The sequence below is a fragment of the Rhipicephalus sanguineus genome, chromosome 1, assembly GCF_013339695.2.
Source record: "Rhipicephalus sanguineus isolate Rsan-2018 chromosome 1, BIME_Rsan_1.4, whole genome shotgun sequence".
Classification (NCBI taxonomy): domain Eukaryota; kingdom Metazoa; phylum Arthropoda; class Arachnida; order Ixodida; family Ixodidae; genus Rhipicephalus; species Rhipicephalus sanguineus.
The window spans coordinates 70,907,516-70,927,172 of NC_051176.1; the positions used below are offsets into that span (position 1 = coordinate 70,907,516).

Sequence of the window (19,657 nt, forward strand, 5' to 3'; positions counted from 1 at the left end):
GACCATAGAAACAGGTTACACAAAACTAAGAGTGCGCCCATACATTCCCAACCCACGAAGATGTTTCAACTGCCAAAAGTACGGACACAGCTCTCTAACATGCGAAGGACAACGCACCTGTGTCAGGTGTTCCTCTAAAGACCACATGTCAGACAAATCTGAGGCTGCACTCACTGTGCCAACTGCGGTGATGACCACCCTGCGTACTCACAGTCCTGTGTTGCATGGAAGAAAGAAAAGGAAGTTATTTCTTTGAAAGTGACAGAAAACATCTCTTTTAGAGAAGCCAGGAAGAGATGCGCACCCTTCTATGGCACAACTTATGCGGATGCGGCGCGTCAGGGCGCAGCGTCGCAACAACCTCTGCCACTCGTCCGGCCCGTCCTGAGCAGACCGTCGGCTGTGGCACATGCCCCCAAGGCGGCAGTAGTTCAGGCTACTCCGCCAGCTTGCGAACAGAGCCCCGCGACTCCAGGGTCGTCAGGTCTCAAGGCCTCGTCTCACCAGGCGATGCCTCAAACCCGGACTGCCAGCTCGCGCGTGCGGGCATCCAGTGCCTCGCAAGAGGCAATGGACACGGCGTTGGCACCTCTGGTGCCTGAAGAACGGCGCGGCTCTTCTGACTGTACCAAGAAAGCAAAACGAGGCCGGACGGCGCTCCTGTCCCCTGAAAGAGATTATAATACACGTGAGCACTCATCCCTTTCTTACAGTACACAGCACCATTTCATGTACAATATGGATCCGCAAATAATACAATGGAACATAAGAGGTCTTCTTAGGAACCTCGATGATATACAAGAACTCCTCGACGAATACAATCCTAAAGTGCTGTGTGTACAGGAGACACACCTGAAATCCAAACACACTAACTTTCTACGTCAATACGTCATTTTCCGAAAGGACCGCGATGATGTCGTGGCGTCATCTGGTGGCGTAGCCATTGTAGTAAACAGAAGTATAGAGTGTACTCATCCTAAACTTCAAACATCCCTTGAGGCAGTTGCCATCCGAGCTGCTCTTTTAAATAGACTCGTTACCATTTGCACACTGTACATACCAGCTCATCATCAGCTCCACAAAAGGGACCTACATATCATTAATAGGTGGGCTCCCAGAGCCCTATTTGCTTCTTGGGGATTTTAACGCACACAGTGTTCTTTGGGGTGATTCCCGCTGCGACGCTCGGCTACGTCTTGTTGAAGAGCTCCTTTTTTCCTCCAAGTTATGTCTTTTTAATACGAAGGCGCCTCGCAAACAACTCATACTCCTCCATAGATCTTAGCATTTCATCGCCGTCGCTTTTAACCCATTTTAAATGGAATGTTCTTAAAAACGCTTATGGAAGTGACCAGTTCCCGATAATCGTAAGTGCGCCGAACCAAAAGAACCTTCCACAGGCTCCTCGGTGGAAGCTCCACTCAGCCGATTGGGAACGGATTCGAACTTTTACTCACGTGACGTGGGCTGAGATGTCCGGTCCTAAAATAGAAGATTCTGTGAAGTATTTTACAGCTCTTCTGATTGGTGCTGCTTCTCAATGTATTCGCCAAGCGACCAGCTCAGGCTCTAAACGACGTGTTCCCTGGTGGAACGATGAGTGCAGAGAAGCGAGGAACAAGCAAAACAAAGCGTGGCGGTTGCTCCGGGCTTCTCCGACGGCGGAGAATCTAACGAATTTTAAAAATGTAAAATTCCAAAGAAGGAGAATATGCCCGCAGGCTCGAAGAGAGAGTTGACAAAAGTCTCTGTCGGGAATCGACTCGTATACAGACGAAGGCAAAGTTCTGGAACAGGGTTAATAGGATACGTGGACGAGAAACACTCCCACTTCATTTGACTAATTAATATGCAGGGCGAAACGCTGGAGGACCAAGCAAATTTTTTGGGCGGCCACTTCGAACACGTCTCCAGCTCGTTGCATTATTCTGAAAGTTTCCAACGCTATAGGGCAAGAATAGGACAGAAAATAGAACACAAGTATACAAAATACGAAGAATACAATAAACCTTTCTGCTTGGCTGAGTTGCAGACATCGCTAAACTGCTGCAACAAATCCTCCCCAGGTTCCGACCGTGTGGTGTATGAAATGTTGGTACACCTAGCTCCCGATGCACAGAAAACGCTCCTTTCCCTCTACAATGCCATATGGTTTTCCGACGTAATTCCTATCACCTGGAAAGAGGCTACTGTTGTTCCTATCTTGAAACAGGGCAAGGATCCACCCTCTGTTTCGAGCTACAGACCGAAAGCTCTGACAAGTTGCCTCTGTAAGCTTTTGGAGAAAATGATAAACCGTCGACTAATACATTTCCTGGAATCAAAGTGCCTGCTTGATCCACATTAATGTGGATTTCGAGAGGGAAGGTCCACCACTGACCACCTCATACGGATTGAAACACAAATGCGTGACGCGTTCATTCACAAACAATTCTTTCTGTCTGTGTTTTTAGACATGGAAAAAGCGTACGACACTACATGACGAGTTGGAATACTGAGAGACCTCTCAGAACTCGGTATTTGTGGTAAAATGCTAACCTTAATAGAGAGCTACTTGTCGAACCGCACTTTCCGTGTTCAAATGAACAACGTTTGCCACGACCGTTTGTCCAGGAAACCGGAGTACCACAGGGTGGTGTGCTTAGCTGCACGCGTTTTAAAATAAAAATGAATTCCTTGCGTCTATGTATCGCACGCGCTATGTTCTACTCGACATACGTAGATCAGCCCCGCCACGGTTATGGCGCTCGGCTGCTGACCCGAAGGTTGCGGGATCGAATCCCGGCCGCGGCGGCTGCATTTTCGATGGAGGCGAAAATTGTTGAGGCCCGTGTGCTTAGATTTACGTGCACGCTAAAGAACCCCAGGTGGTCAAAATTTCCGGAGCCCTCCACTATGGCGTCTCTCATAATCATATCGTGGTTTTGGGACGTTAAACCCCAGATATTATATACGTAGATCATATCCATATAGGCTTTAAATCGTGCAGCCTTGCAATGTGCCAGAGGCAGGTTCAGCTTAGTCTAAATAAGGTATCGAAATGGGCAGGCGAAAATGGCTTCAGCCTTAACCCACAAAAGAGCACCTGCGTCCTATCTTCTAGGAGGAGAGGCCTACATCCCGATCCCGATAGTGACCTGCAGGGCCATCGTCTGCCTGTAAAAACGGAACATAAGTTTCTAGGAGTCATGCTGGACATGAAACCAACGTTTGTGTCACATATCAAGTATATTAGAAACAAGTGCATGAAAATGAATATTTCAGAGGTTTTGTCGCGCACATTTTGAGGGAGTGTTTGAAAATGCCTCATGAATCTATACAAGAGCCTTATACGCCCACGCAATAGACTACGGGGCTATGGTCTATCAGTCCGCCACACCAAGCGTTTGAAGATATTGGGTCCGGTCCACCATCTAGGCATCCGCCTTTCTACAGACGCCTTCAGGACAAGTCCAGTAAAAAGCCTTTACGTAGAAGCAAACCAATGGTCGCTGAAGTTGCAACGAGCATATTTGTCGTTCACGTATTTCCTAAAAATAAACGCAAACGACAAACATCCTGCATACTATGCTGTAAACGATCTGTCCAGCTCATCTTTATTCCATAACCATCCTGCAATCAGAGAGCCATACTCGCTGCGTGTAAGAGTTCTTGCTGAGGAATTGAACGTCCCACTTCTCGAACACCAGCTGATGGCTCCTGTTGAACAGCTCCCGCCGTGGCAATGGAAGCTTATAAACTGTGATTTGTCTTTCATAGAAGTTACAAAGCACACGCCTACAGGACATATCCGCATGCACTTTCTTGAACTACAACACAAATATTGTTGTCCTGAATTTTTCACAGAGGCATCGAAGTCTCATGTTGGCGTATCTTACGCGGCGGTCGGCCCATCCCTGTCATATGCTGGCATACTGCACTCAAATGCAAGCATATTCACAGCAGAGGCCTACGCGATATTAGTGGCTGTTAAGCACAATAAACAATCAAACATGCTCAAGGCAGAGATATACACGGACTCTTTAAGCGTCGTCAAAGCATTGAAAACTATGAAAAAACACAAACATCCAGTAATCGTGCGGCTCTATTCATTTTTATGCACCATTTATTCGTCCCAGCAGAACGTTGTAATATGCTGGGTGCCTGGACACCGAGATATCGAGAGCAATGAACTGGCTGACAGGCTTGCCTCATCTGCCCATGCAGACGGCTCTGACACGACCAGGGAGATCCCTGTACTAGACTTAAAGCCCGCTGTGAAGAAAACACTCAAGTCACACTGGCAACGTCTATGGGACAGCAAAACACAGAATAAATTGCACATGGTTAAGCCAGACCTCTGTAACTAGCCACAAACATCGAAAACACGTCCTACAGAAGTCACACTCTGCAGATTAAGAATAGGGCACACGTACAGTACCCATGCACACCTTATGTCCGGGGGTGAGTCGCCCAGCTGCGATAGATGCGGGGAGCCACTGACCGTGTTGCATATCCTCCTACAATGCACAGAGCTAGAGCCGTGTAGAAGAAAGCATTTCCCATTACTTTACAAGCAGCAAATTCATTTCCATCCTGTAATTTTTTAGGTAAAGAGCCTTTCATTAAACATGAATCACTTTTTGAGTTTTTAAAATATGTGCATACTTTTAATGTCATATGTCCAGGTAATCCATAGCGTGGCCTCTCAACAGAGGCTGCTGTTGCAGTATTTGCGCTATAGAAAGCACCTGCCTCCCAGCCCTTGGTCTCAAGAAAATTGACGAGGCATTCGTGCTCATTCATTATTCTTAAAGTATTATTTGTACGACCTCTCGCCACTCATTCTCATTATGCTCACTCATGTCAATGTGATGATTGTAACATTTATATGTTTTACGCACTTTATTGCGGAGCATTTTAGGCCCCCCATACAGCCACTTAACACCATCATCGTTCACATGCCATATCGTGTACTGGCGCTATTTGGCCATCAGTGGCCCTTGCGCCATAAAGCACCATTTATCATCATCCAGGCGCTGAAGAATGCTGCGAAGCCCCGCCAGATCGAACTCATTGGAGCCTAGAAGGTCACCGACTTCTTTGATGATCTTAGTGCTGTGCCACCACCGAGCTGCTCCCGTGCTTCGCAGGTGATCCATGGTCCTCCACAAAAGCCGGATCAGGTTTCGGCACCAATGTAAAATCCGAAGACTTCGTTGTAACATAGACAGGGTTTTAAGGACAATACGCCTGAAGAGATAGAGCAGCGCGTCCCAACGCTGCCGTGTATTCCAGTGAAAGACCAAGCTCTTCGTGCCACGCGCCGTTTCTCGTCTCCCTCTTCTTCTATCGCGCGCTATGTTTTCTGTTCATAACACCGGAGCCTCCGGCGTCTTCTGTGCCTTGCCGATGACAGCACCGTACGTTTCGCCGGGACCACTCGGCTACCGGTTCCTTCTACTGCGGTCTCCGTCTCGACAACGTCCATGAGGCGCTCAGCCACGACTTCGCTCTTCGCTGTCCTGTGGCCGAGGCGTACATCCTCGCGCAGTCGGCTTCCCCATGGCCACACCATCTGCAGCGGGAGCAGCGTGGTACCTTTCACTCCCAGCGAACGTGTCATGTCCCTTGGCATCGCAAATACTGTATCGGTTGGCTTGGCACAACAACCAAGGCCAACTCTCCATCCATGCGGATCTAATGAGGAAGGTCCTCTACCTTGAATCCGCTCTTCAGCTTTAGAAGCACTGTTCTTGTGGTGGAACATAGTCGCCCATGCCTGGTACTCGGCACCTCTCATTGACCATGGTAACCACTTTGCCAAAAACAGCAAGTACAGTCCGGACATCCTCGTCGGTCACACCATGCAGCAGCCAGTCAAGCCAAAGTTAACCTGCTGGCCCTGTGCGTTGACGATAACGCATGTCCGCCCCTTCACCAGTAGCTCCTTCACGGCAAGCAGGCGTTTCATGGGAGCCGCATCTTTGAAAGACCTGCCCACAAATGGTTTATCTGGCGCGCCCCCAGGGGAACAATATCCGCCAGCAAGCCTGACGGCGTTAGGGCATCCCTGAAACATTCTACCTTATACAGTCTGGCTCGCACATCGCCATGTAGAAATACGGTGTTGTTGACCACTCTTCCTTTCGGCAAAATAAACTGGTAATTGTTATATTCGTCACTATTCCTATTTCCACGGCCGAAAGTGGCCGCTGTCGCCGCTCCACCGGAGCCCATGATCCTACAATCCGATCAGCTCGGCTGTCGGAAGCACAATGACTGAGCTACCCGGGCTCGCGCAGAAGGCCTCAAGCCGAACCTTGCATAGTTGAAGCGCGAACGCGAAAAGAAAAAGAGGTTAAGCGCTCGCCTGAGCACGGCTCGAACCCTGTACCGTAAACCCTGTACCGTAGGTTAAGAGCCTAACGCTCTACCGACTGAGCCTCCTGGGCGTTTTTGTTTATTGAAAACCTGTTCATAGCGATACAGTCATTTATACAGCGCAGACGCTATCGGCCCCACCGAAAAAACAAAATGTGCAATGTGCGAGTGTATCTTGTCGGTGAATTAAGTTAATAATATTCAATGCCAGGCAATACCTCAAGGGCAGGTAACCACTCTGGTGATTCACTAACAGATTTATACACTTCTCGAATAAACAGAATATTTTCTTTTACGTATTCGATACCAGGCCCTATATCTGCATCTTCATTTCGAACAGCCCTTCGTGTTTTCCACATGCTGTGCATACAAAGTAGCATCACCGTCGTAGGGCCCACATCCTGTATCTTCAAATGGTAAAACCGGAGTCCTAATGATGCTAATGGGAACTCTTTTTACGTGTCCTTTGTAGAATATCCCAAAGGAAGACTGAGTCCAAGCAACCTAGAAAAATGTGCGCAATAGGGGATATTCATAATGCTTGGTGCTCCGGCAACACTGGGCGCTTCCGCCATTTTTTGTTGGGCGCCGTCACGGAATCGTCTGCTAGCGTCTCCCTAAAGAGAGGCCACGGAGAGGCTGAGCAGCAGTCATTGGCGAAGCTTGCGGACCAAGAAAATGCGGCTGTTTCTTTCGTCATTCAGCGCCGAACGGTCAGCGGACCTCGCTGTGCTTCCATAAATCGACGAGAACTCAATATCGGAGTTCTGCGCGCTTAAAAATACATCAGGATGGCAGCTGCAAGATGTGCACCGCTTCGCAAAGCCGAACTGCTGTTCTCTAGTGGCGTGCGCTTTTGATCGGAGGTAGGCGTTCAAGAAAAGTGTTCGTTGCACAGAAGGTGTGACTGTCAAACTTTGAAGATAACGTTGCACTGCAATACATCTCCATTGTATTTGCCACTGATTCTATGCACGCGTCACAAAGTCTCGTCAGATATCGACACCACGTTCTTCCTGCACGACCCGTGCAACGCTGTGCTGCTTTCCTCGACTCATTTCTTTATCTACAAGTATCTGTACACCCTCCGCAGTAGCGTGTGTTGTAGTTTTTTTTTTCGAAATAAACAAGACACGGACATGTGCATGAGCGCTGCGCCGCAAACCAAACAGAAGTACTGATCGCGCGTTTCAACGGTATACAAAGAGGGCGGCCCGAGTAATGCTCTTTTAGTGCACACTGGTTGTTTATGATGTTTTATGGTCTTAATCTGTCGCGCGGATTTAGTATTATCGTTCTGGTTTTCTTGAACGCTCTACGTGTGTGTTCATCGATATATCTTTTTAAAGTATTGCGTTCTTTGCTTTCGCATGCCACGGAAGGGCGCATAATCCCGCATCCGTGGTTATGCACGGAGGCGCGCGAGTGCCTGCGACAAGCGGAAAGATTAGTGCGATGATCTACCTAGAGTTACTGTATATGCTACCTTTAGGTAGCAGAGTTGCGCATAGGTCTGGCTAGCAACCGCAGCTACGTGGTGAAATCGCATTCGGTTTTTGCAGGCGACGTGCCTACCGTGTTACCGATTAACATGTTTGGAGTGTCGAAGACCGGCGATAAACGTTGGCTGTCGATGATTGTGTTAATTCAGTTCGCTGTAGCGGCGGCGTCGAGAAATTCAAAAATCGGCCCGAGCGTCAGCTTCTCCGCAATGCATGGTTGCTAGCGGCGCTTGGAAGACAGATGCGCAACTCTGCTACCTAAAGGTAGCATATAAGTAACTCTAGATCTGCCTAGAGTTACTGTATATGCATATAAGTAACTCTAGATCTGCCTAGAGTTACTGTATATGCTACCTTTAGGTAGCAGAGTTGCGCATAGGTCTGGCTAGCAACAACAGCTTTGCGGCGAAGACGCGCTCCGTTTTTGCAGGCGACATGCCTACCGGGTCACCGATGGGCAAGTTTGGCGTGTCGAAGACCGGTGATTAACATTACTGTGAATGACTAGTGCCAATCCAGTTCGCTGCAGCGGCGCGATCGAGAAATACAAGAATTGGCCCGAGCACTGCTTCTTCGCAACACATGGTTGCTAGCGGCGTTTGAAAGACGGATGCGCAACTCTGCTACCTAAAGGTAGCATATGCAGTAACCCTAGATCTACCGAACAAGCAGCTCCATCTAGTGTACGGCTCTGTAACTCCTTGCTCCCTGCATGACCTCCGAGATTGCGCGCCGGCGGGTTTCTTTCCGGCCGTCCCAATCGCCGCGCTCCCGAGCAAAAAAAAAGTGTTCGGAGCCTCGCGCGCCCGACTACCGCGAGAGGGCGCGTTTCGTGAGGTTTCCGGCGGCAGCGGAGACCGCGCCAGGAAGCAGAGCGCACGGCGTACCAACGTACACGTTGGCACTTTTTCACGTGCAAGGAAGGGTCAACGGCCGGATGTTCCGAATGCACTGAAATCAATTATTTTTTTCTGTTCCTGCATTTAGTTTGGCCCAGTTAACGAACGAAAGCACGGGAAGTGCTCAATTTTCCTTATATAGATCATTGTAAGGACGTATCAATTCGTCTCATGGTAGTATTACTTTTTTTTTATTATTACGGTCCGTTTCATCTCGGCGCGAAATACCCCGATTTGAAAAATATAGGGGTGTTCTAGCACCCTTCCTTTCACGAAACGTGTATGGGTGGAAACTGGGCTAATTTTCGTCGGTGAATCATACTGTCCTCCTATCCTTACACGTCGTTTTACTATTTGATCGCGTACAGATATTCATTAGGTGGTCAACCCAAGCATGCTTATGCTCTAGGGAGAAACGCTCAAGACAACTGAGTGCTCTGGTCATGTCGTTGAAGTAGCGTCATAATTTTGCCGGAATATTGTTGCAGCCTTTGATTAGCCGACCTACATTTACTACACGCCGTTCACAGTGAAAGTGCCTGAGACGTCATCGTCTCCTTTTTCGTCGTCTCTATTTTGCTTATGTTTTGGTGGCACAATGGTAATATCAATATCGTCTTCGTTTACTGCACTCTCGACTGCATCCAAAGGGTCGCACAAGCAACGGAACGGCGTCCTTCTGAAGGAAAACTAAGTATTCATCCAGGAGGACAACTGAAAAAAAAGCGCAAATTGTGACTGCTGTGTAACGCCCAGTCTTTTATATCAGGTACACCAAACTTTCAACGCGTGTAGCATTCTGTCAGAAAAAGCAAAAGATTTCTATGTTCGTTTTTACAACGCCCAACTTATCTACTAATCCCCGTAAAGCTAGCAATGCAAATGGGGGAACACAAATGAATAAAACGCGCCTGTAGCCTGTCCGGAGCCGTCACAGCACCGGCCACGTTCAGTCTAGACGTATGGCGACCGCCTCCACCCTCCTCCCTGCCTCTTGCTTCTGCGGTGCGACAGGAGGTAGTTGGAAAGGGAAACCTCGCGGGCTACTGCGAAGCATTGTCCGCTACGCGAGCGCAGCTTTCGCGCCAGACCCGGCGACGCCGGCGAAATCGCAAGGAAAAAGCACGTCAAGTGCTGATGCCGAGTGCCGAGTTTGGTCGGATCGGTTAGCGCTCCAGCGTGCGCTAGACCTTATTTCTTTGTAACGCGCTCATGCTGCGGCGTTCGCGCGGTCACCTTGCGTGGTTGCGTCGCGGGCGTTCTGCGAAAAGTAGAGCAAATTTCGGTGTTGCCGCTGTGCACGCACCATGCTACATGCAAATTCGTTTTTGTGCTCTTTGTGTTACGATTATTACTCGTGTTGCATCTGTGAATACATCGCGGATCACTTGCAGAGGCATCGCACTTCTAAGTACTCTAAAATAGGAGGCGCATATCTACAGCAAAAAAAAAAAGCGCATTTGAGAAAAAATAGACCTCAGCATGCAATTCGCCTCTCATACACATTGATCTGACGTTTCCATATCAGTGGGAGGTCATATAAAAGCGCAAAACCATTTTTTCCTTGCCTCACGTAAGCCGCGCCAACAGCGTGGCAGCCCTCCGACCCTCAGTAGCGAGCGCGCGGTGCGGAGGAAGCGCGGGCCACGCCCACCTCTGAAATAACACCCTTTCCGTGCTATTGGTACGGCTGGAGAGAAACCCGCCGGCGCGCAGTCTCGGAGGCCATGCCCCACGTTCTCAGCGCACGCTGACCGAAGAAAGCAAAAGAAAAATAAAAGCGAAGGAATAAGGGGGTGTACTACGTACTACTTAGGCGCATACTGCCTTGCGAAGCTTGCAGAGAGATGCCTGTTGGAAATCTGTGCGCCGATCGAGTCACCTATGGCGGCAATGATTTACCGCGGACGCGCGCAGCAGCGACTGTGGCACTGTCTAAACACGTTTATATACGTAAATCATCGCTTTCGTCGATCTGCAACACCGGTCGACAAGCAAATGTTGATCAATCATGCTTTCTCGCGCGTGTGCGACAACCGTGTGCTTAAAAATGTGAATGCCTAAATTTGGTTCTGCAAGTCGAGTTTATATTGCAGGCGAGCAACTAAATTGCACGGTGAAATAAGAACTGAGGTTCAAGAGCTTTTCCGCGCGCCAGTCATTTCTGAACCAAAGCACCAGTGCCGACCTTGTTGACGAAACAAGTTCGCGTCGCTACATTCAAATTCGACTAAAAGTAGTGTGATAATTAAAATAGTGTGATAAATTCGACTAAATAGCCAGGGGTTCCTCGTTGCCTGAACAGCGCACGAAGCATTGGGAAGTCATCGCAGAATGAAGATAAAAAACCAGTAGCTAGCACCTGAAAGGCTGCCACATGCGACTGTTTTCGTTTTCCTGCCCATCAAAACATGGCGGGATGAGCTTATGGGACCGTCGACAGATGGCGCTGTACATTTTGAATATCCCCTATTGTTTCCGTTTTTTGCAGCTATAGCAGTTCACAGTTCAATGTGGAAATATGCCCTTCTCGTTTAGCCAAGGTTTGACAGGAAGCGTGCCCGTATGTAGCATGAAGAAAAAATTTTTTTGCTGTGGCCCTCACTGGCATTCTTTGTACCCTTTTGAAGAACATTCTTCTCATTCCCCAATACACATACTGCCCGGTATCTTGGAACAGGACACATAGCATCCACTAAATCTCTGTACAATCGCTTACTTCGAAGAGAACTCAAATATTCACAAGAAAACTGGCTTTCAGCAACCGATAAGCATTTATCTCAAACCAAAAACCTTTCACGGAGACGTTTGGTGCGGCACATGGCGTAACGACATAATCTCGCAGTGCGTCAGCTAGTCGCGTCTGGATGACACATCGCCAGAAACCATTAATCTCGTCACGCTGGAACATGAATCGAGCCACTTTCTGTTTGAAAAAAGTCACAGTTTCGCCGCAACGGCGAAGCAATGATTGCGATAGCAATAAATTGTAATGTAACGCGAAGAACGGAAAGCAGCTCGAAATTGTCAGCGCATCGCTCGAGCCCAAAGGACGCACGAAAAGAACGCACACAGGACGAGCGCGAACTAATGCGTCACAGCTCGACACTTGAAGCGCACTGCTCAAACATAAAGCAGGACGCACGAAACAAACGAACAGGTACACACAAGACGAGCGCGAACTAATTGTCACAGTTGTTACTTATTTCTGTTTGAACAGCGCGCTCCTTTCGCAAACGCGGCCGCTGCAGCGAGCGAAGCGAAGCACCCCACCGGCCGCCCCTTCTTTCCTTGAGATAAGCGCACGAAAGCGACGACGCCCTGTAGAGCGAAGAGCAACGGCGTTCGCAGGGGTGGGGCGACGATCTTTAAAGCGCGCAACACGCGCGCACGTCGCGCCATCTATGCGGCCACTAAGAAAGCATGCTGAATTACATGGTGTATATAAATAGCTCGCCGTTAGCAGGCTGAGAGACGGTGCTGTCGTGGCCTAACGTCCAACGCGGCGGGCTGCAAAGCGAGAGGTCGTCCGTTCGATTCCGCGCGTTCGAAAGAATTTCTTAATTATTTTTCTTTGTGGCCTTTCTATATATATACATACTTATACATATACGGTGAATGACGGCGACGGGGACAGACGTTTTCCAGCCGAGACTGTCCATATACTTGCTATCGCAATAAAACAGATTCAATAATCCAAAGCCACCTTTGCTCATCGAATGAAAAAAAAAATTCGAACGACTTGTACGCTCCCATTTAGATCCCCACACGAAAACAGCATCTTCTGCCCACACATTCAGGACAGACATAATACTTGCAACATATAAAACACTTTGGCAACAAGAAACACATTACACACTATAGCTGTCGCAAATATTGAGAGCCTCCTGCCTCCACACATGGTTATTTGTGCTTGAAGCCGGTCAGCTTGTTCTACCCACTGCGTCTTCGTGTCCAGGTAATGTTGTAAAGGTACGCTCAGGTAATTGATGAGGTGTCGGTGAACGCTATACTTTCGAAAACTGATCGACTGAGTTACCCGGGCTCGCGCAGGCCTCAAGCCGAACCTCGCATAGTTGAAGCGCGAACGCCAAAAAAGTAGCGAGCACTCGCCCGAGCAGGGGCTCGAACCCTGGGCCGTAAGATTAAAAGCCTAACGCTCTACCGACTGAGCTACCCGGTTTTTTTTTCTTTACGGCCTTTTCATAAGCACAAGCGAAAACGAAAAGAACTCATACAGAATATATATATACATTATATAAACACCAGCTTCAGCTTGGCCAGAGAGGATGGTTTAAAAAGGCTTCACAGAAGCCAATTGGCCAGGTACAGGTAGCCACTCGGGGGGTTCATGCTGTGCTTTAAACAGGTCTCATGTGTATAACGTACACTCTAACGCAAAATTACCCGAAAGAGGAGCAACGGATCCCAATAGGCGCGCGCGGTGAACGGATATACCGTTGAGGAGGAACCGCAGAGAGATGTGTACCGAGTGCAAACCAGCTCTTCTGCAAAGGGATCAACCGCGCGCGAGATGCAGGCCGTCTGCAGAGATACGTTCCGTGTGCAAACCGTTGTCAAGGGAACTAACCGTCCTCCTCGCTCTTGGGTCAGTCTTCCCACTTGATTTCGTGTTCGCGGTTGTGTCGCACTCTGAGAGTTCGACAACCTAAGAACTACGCCGCGGTGCCTTCGATATAGACGTATGCGCGGATGAGCGTGTGATGCTGGTTTTACGTATCGCCGCACAAATGAAGTCTGGAGCTGGTCTCGACACGTCACGACGCCGCGCTGTATATCTCCGGCGTAGTCACGGCACTGCGTCGCCACCGGCTTGGAATGGCAGCCGAGAGGACAGTAGTCCTATGACTCCGGGCACAAATCGGCGATGGATTCTTTCACAAGTATGTGATCGCTCTTTATTATCCCGTACCTATCGCGTGCACGAAATTGATCGCGATTGCCGGTAACGGACGCGATCGTGCTGTATATCGCGCGCACGAAATGTACCGCCAGGGCCGGCTTGGGCGTCAGCTCGCTTGTGCTTTGTGACCACGTGGATAGTGTGTCGTGGGCCGCCCGGACGCTCGCTCACCGAGGATTGGCCCTGGTGATGAGCTGCGAGCTCGCGATATTGGGCAGAGGCCTCGCCGCTGTTCTGCGACTTGGCCAAAAGGCAATGTGCTCGCAGGCAACAAGCTCGGGTGTATGTCGCGCGCTTGAAATGCACTGGCACGCGTTGGCGGGTGCTTTAGCTAGCCGACTTTAGCTGTGCTATGGAACTCTAGAGAAATTGGTCGCCATTACCATCGGCATCCTCGACGCTCGCTCGCAAGCAGTCCGGCGCCATTCGTGGCGGCGGCCCCTCTTTCACTCGCTGTAATGCCGCTCGCTCGAGGAGCTTCGTGGAAGTAGGACGCTGTAACGTTATTCTGGTGCGTTGACCAAGATTAGGCCATGCTGGTCAAGTTATGACTTCGAGGTAGTAACTAAGGAAAACTAATTTATTAACATCGAGAAAACTTCAGTCGGCCCATTAGTTCGGGAACCCGCATTCTCCGACCTCTGCTGTCCGTCTTCTCTGCCGTCCCCCGCTTTTTCTCCACCTCTCACTCCACCGTCCCGGCCGATTCACAAAAAAAGGGGTCGCTAGCGGCACGAGAGGGGTCAATGCGTCAGAGCAGCTTCTGTCATCAAGCTCGAGACCGGCTCTCCCCTCGCGTCGAAGAGTACCTGCACTGCGTTTTGGAAAGTTGACCAGTGCAGTGGCGAGGTTTCTTCCGCGAGGTTTCTCATGGACGCCAGGGTCCGCTCTCAGAAGAACCGCATTCCATAGAGCTGCGAGTTCCATTAGTCACCCTCCACCTGGGCACCCGCCACTGGGACGCCCGCCATTGAGGCGCGAGCGCGCCCGTCCCGACTTAAGGTACGTTCTCACTTGCGGCAAAGAGACGCGCGACACGTCGCGCACAGCGAGCGATGGTGTCGCGAGCGGCAGGAATTTCGAAAAGCGGCAGCAACGCGCGGCAAACGCGCAAATGGGTGCGAGACCCATTTTTCGCGGCATGCGGCAAAATGACAACCAATCAGAAGTGAGCCGTGTATTCGAGTCGCTACCTGTCTGCAAGCAAATGATGATAATAAATGGCAAATGATTATAATGCACGTCTCAAAACCATGATATGATTATGAGAGACGCCATAGTGGAGGGCTCCGGAAATTTCGCCCATCTGGTTTTCTTTAAAGTGCACTCTGATCTAAGCACACGGCCCTCAATAATTTTTGCCTCCATCGAAAATGAGACTGGAGAGCCACACGTACGCCGCAAAATCTCGGAGGTCATGCCTAGCGAATAGGCCGTTGACAAGGCAGTTCGTCCACACTTCGCTGCAGGGTTCGGTCGACCCGTGCAAGTGCACGAGCGACGTTAAGAGGAATAATTAACGGAAGATCAGACACGGATAGCAAATAATGAAAGCGATGAACGAGTATTTATTCATAAGCAGGGCATGAGTGAATACGTAGTCACTCAAAGTAATAATCAGTGATAAGAAAGCACCGGAAGTAAAAATACCAGAAACAATAAATACAAACAACGCGCTGTGTTAAGAATGGAAATATATTATATTAAACAAACGAATGCGTAAGGGTTATTTAAATATTATTCCATTCTTCATCAACACCACGTGAGATGAGAAGAAGACACTTCACTGACACAAGCCGCTTTCAAAATGTATCTATTACATATTAGTAATCCACAATTTACACTTCTCGAGTGACATCATACAATAAAAAGTATGCACTAAGTGGTTGAAGTACCCACAAGGGACAAGATGTCGCTGTCGCGTTCAATTCTTAAAGGTGAAGCTTGGGGGCCCCAATTTTTATTTGCTTTTTTTTCGATTACAGCTGGAAATTTCTATTATTGATGCTGGAAATGCATCACATTTCGGACGTACTTGAATATGTGATTGAGAAACGAAAAGAGCGTTGTTTACACTAAAGGCTCTTACTTAAAGGGACACTAAAGGCAAATATTAAGTCAACGTTGATTGTTGAAATAACAGTCCAGAAACCTCGTTGTGCTACTTTTGTGCCAAGGAAGTGCTTATTTTGAAATAAAATCATGTTTTTGTGGTCCGCATCGCGTTAGCGCACTTCAAATCTGAAAGCGGTGTTTCTCACGTCACTGCTGCCGTGCCCAACGTTGCCCGCCTTTACTGCGCGGCGGCGTGCACTGGTGGCGTGGGCCATTCGGTCATCCGGCAACATCACGTGCATGCGGCATTTTGTAGAACTTTTGACTCACGCGCAGGCACGGAAGCAGAGCTTGAGTCTGGGCGTCATTGTCCCTGTACCGCCAGATCGGGCGCACCCAAAACCTTCTCGGCCGCCTCGGGCACGTCGGCGTCGCAGAAGCAAAGAACAAACGAGCACTATAATATTAACAGTCACCAGTAGCTCCTCGTCAGGATTCAACATCGCTGAATGTGGCCGGAAAAGAAGCACAGCCGACGAAAGCCTTCGACGTACACCCTCCGGCAAAATACACGTGCGTGCGAAAACGAAATCGGCTGAACGAAGGCCGCGCGCGGGTGCGTGTTGTCACGGAAAGTATCGAACGCATCGAGACAACTCGAGACTACAGGCATCGCTGCCGCGTCACATAAAACGCGAATGGGAACACGAACGCACACGCCTGCCGCGAACGCGTTTGCCGCAAGCGGCGTGTCGCACGCGTTTTTGCCGCTAGTGAGTACGTACCCTTAGTCCTTGGGAGCGGAACACAACAACGCCGTTACCGTCGGTTTCCCCGTCGCTCGCTCGCAAGCTGCCCAGCGCCGTTCGTGGCGGCGGCCCCGCGTTCGCTCGCTCTTCTGCTGGAGATTCGCTGGCGGCAGCGGCGGCTGACGGCCTTGCTCGAGCTGTACGACATCGCTCGCACAAAACACACCGACTCGTTGGCGGCACAGCGGTTGGCGCGCCTCGGCGTGATGACTGCGGCTGCCGCACTTGAACTGCTGCGCTATGTGGCTCGAAATGTGTCTTTGATGATGTATGACATCACGGTGAAATGATTTACATGACATATTTTAGACGTGTGTTTTTATTTCACCTTGCTCGTATTTCCCATGTGCGTGCGTCTTCATCCTCTCTGTGACATGACGCTAATTACTTGCAATATTTTTGTGCTTTGCAGGAGTAAAATTTGCATGCCATATTTAAAATGTGTTCTTTTATTTGACAATGCACGCATTTGCCATGTGCGCGCATCTTCATCCTCTCTGTCACGTGCGACTAACTATTAGAAATATTTTTGTGCTTTACAGGACGCAGCCGTTGTCCACAACGTGCTGTCTGTTGTTTGCGCTGGCACGTTCAATGCCAGTCATCTATCGCTTTCGTTGGAGCAGCCTCAAAAAGGGGCCTCTACAAGATATGACAATGCGGCTAGATCTGTGTTGGACATTTTTCAGTGTATACAATGAAAGAAAGCAGAAACTTCATATGTATATAGAAAAATGAAACGTTTCGTTGTCTCACTTTTGTCTTTCGTTGTCGCATTGACTAAGAAAGCAGTGACACACGCATGACTAAATATTTTTTCGCTTCTTCTTTTCCGTGGCATTTGTTACTCACCGCGGAAAGAAACACGCGAAAAAGGTATTAGGCCTTGCGGAGAGTAACTGCAGAAAATCATTCCTGGGGATAAAAAGTTCACCCGAATGGAGTATTTGAGTGGACCGACCGTTCGTCCGGTGAGTTGCAACTGCGGGGACTAACGGCTGCCGCGACAATACAAGCGTTCACTTTGCGACTGTTGGTCCTCTATTTCTTTCTTTCGCCGTTTGGTTGTGCCGTACAGGACGACCCATACAGCACTCCCCTAGGCAATGTGGCCTACACAGTGAGTGGAGAGGAGGTTGCGCAGCTTCATCCTCCTCTTCTGCGGAGCAAGAGCAACTTCGCTCTTTCCAAGACCTGTTGCTGCGCTTTTTCCAGCCAAACCAGCCCCAAGACCAGGACCTCGGCACGTCCATCTGCGCTAGCTATGAAGAAAAGAACATGCACATGGCTGGTGGTCCCCGGCTAGTGATTGTGGAGCAGCCCATGAAGGAGACGCGCTACCGGTACAAAAGTGAAAGTGGCTCTCATGGTCCTCTCGTCGGGCAGTCGAGCACTCAGCAGCGAAAGACCTTTCATACCGTCATGCTGGAAAACTACAATGTACAGTTACCCCATCGCCTCAAGGCAAGCCTGGTCACCGCTGAGGACACGGCGCGGCCACATGTGCATAGCATCACCATGCGAGGCCGCGACGACGAGGACTGCTGCTACGTCACAGCTTGCGAAAATGGCTCGGCCATGTTCCCCAACATGTCTATCGTGTTTCAGTAGAAAAAGACAGTTGCTGATATCCTGTATACAGACGTAAGATTGAGAGATTGCAACCCTCTCAAGAAGAAGCACGGCACCTTCATACTGAAGCCATGAAAGAAGCGGTTGAGCTGAATTTGAACCTCGTCCGCATTTGCTTCACGACTGAGTGCTGTGAAGAGGGTGTCTGGTGTTTCGACTGACGACAGAGGGCGGGAGGCTGACACGGCAAAAGACGCCTGTTTATTATCGCATGCTCTTTTTATGCTCGACCTTCGGGCCATAGTTGCTAGACTACATGCCGATACATCATCCCTCCTTAGGGCAAAATAAACAACAAAACATCACGCAGCAAATGAACAGCAAACAACAAGAGAGAAAGGAAAGAAAAAACGAAAAAAAACACACCAACAGCTACACAATTTGTTGAAAGTCCTTTGCGTATGAAAGCCTCACTGGCGGGCGTTTGTTGCGAGCCGATTTTCTAATACGTTGTCCTGTATCATTGCACGTCTCAGCTGCTCCTTGGTTGTTGGCCTGGTTTTCAGCTTGCTCGGGTGCTATGGCCTGCATCAGAGTCGGATGGTGAACAGCGGTTGCTGACGTGGCATCTTCGGCAGCTGGCGTCATCTCTAGACGGTCACGCATGCTTTCTCTGGTTGAGCCTGGCTGGACGACACTGCTAGGTGGGGGATGGTCTTCTGCTGGCTGTGGTTTCCCTGCATCCCGCGCAAGGCCGTTGCCTTCATATTCTTCTTCCGTGTCACGCAGCATGAATCTTTCATTTGTTTTGCGGATGTGCTGCCTGTTTCGGCTTAGGGTGCGCCCCTCCTCGGTCCGGAGCACGTAAGACCTGGGATCGACGCGGTCCTGAATGGTGGCTTTAACTGTCCACCCGGAGTCATCCAAAATGCGCACGGTGTCTCCCCTGTCCAAGACTGGGAGCGAGGTGCCAGCTCTGGGTTTTTGCATCTGCTTCTGCACCTCTGCTGCAGGTTGAACAGCGAAATCTGGTACGCGTCCGCGGAGTCGCCTCCCCATCAGCATCTCAGCCGGGCTCTGGCCGCCCTCCAGGGGCGACAGACGATAGTTCAGGAGGGCCACCCAGAACGCCTCCCTGGCGTGCTTCGTTTTCTTCAGGAGGCGTTTGACCACCTGCACCCCTTTTTCGGCCAGACCATTCGCTCTCGGGAACCTGGGACTGGAAATCACATGGGAGAAGTCACACACTTGCGCAAAATTACGAAAAGCACTGGAGGTGAATTGCGGACCCCCGTCGGTGTGTATCTCCAGCGTAATGCCGTGCCTTGCAAACATCATTTCAAGTTTTCGGATGACGCTTTCACTCGACGTCTGCACCAGGCGCTCCACTTCCGGGTAATTCGAATATGCATCGTACGCTACCAAGTACGAAACCCCCGAGTGTTCGCACAGATCTATTCCGACCCTTTCCCACGGAAAGCTTGAGGCAGGGCTGCTGATTACCGGTTCAGATGGTTGGCGATAAGCAAACTG

General features: G+C 49.7%; 1 non-coding gene and 1 pseudogene across 1 annotated transcript; one reads left to right on the forward strand and one right to left on the reverse strand.

Moving 5' to 3' along the window:
• Positions 1–4,422: 4,422 nt before the first annotated feature.
• LOC119397596 (nuclear factor NF-kappa-B p110 subunit-like) lies at positions 4,423–18,345 on the forward strand (annotated as a pseudogene).
• On the reverse strand, positions 12,875–12,947 carry Trnak-uuu (transfer RNA lysine (anticodon UUU)). Its single transcript has one exon. It is a non-coding gene; the product is annotated as a tRNA-Lys (tRNA).
• Positions 18,346–19,657: the final 1,312 nt, after the last annotated feature.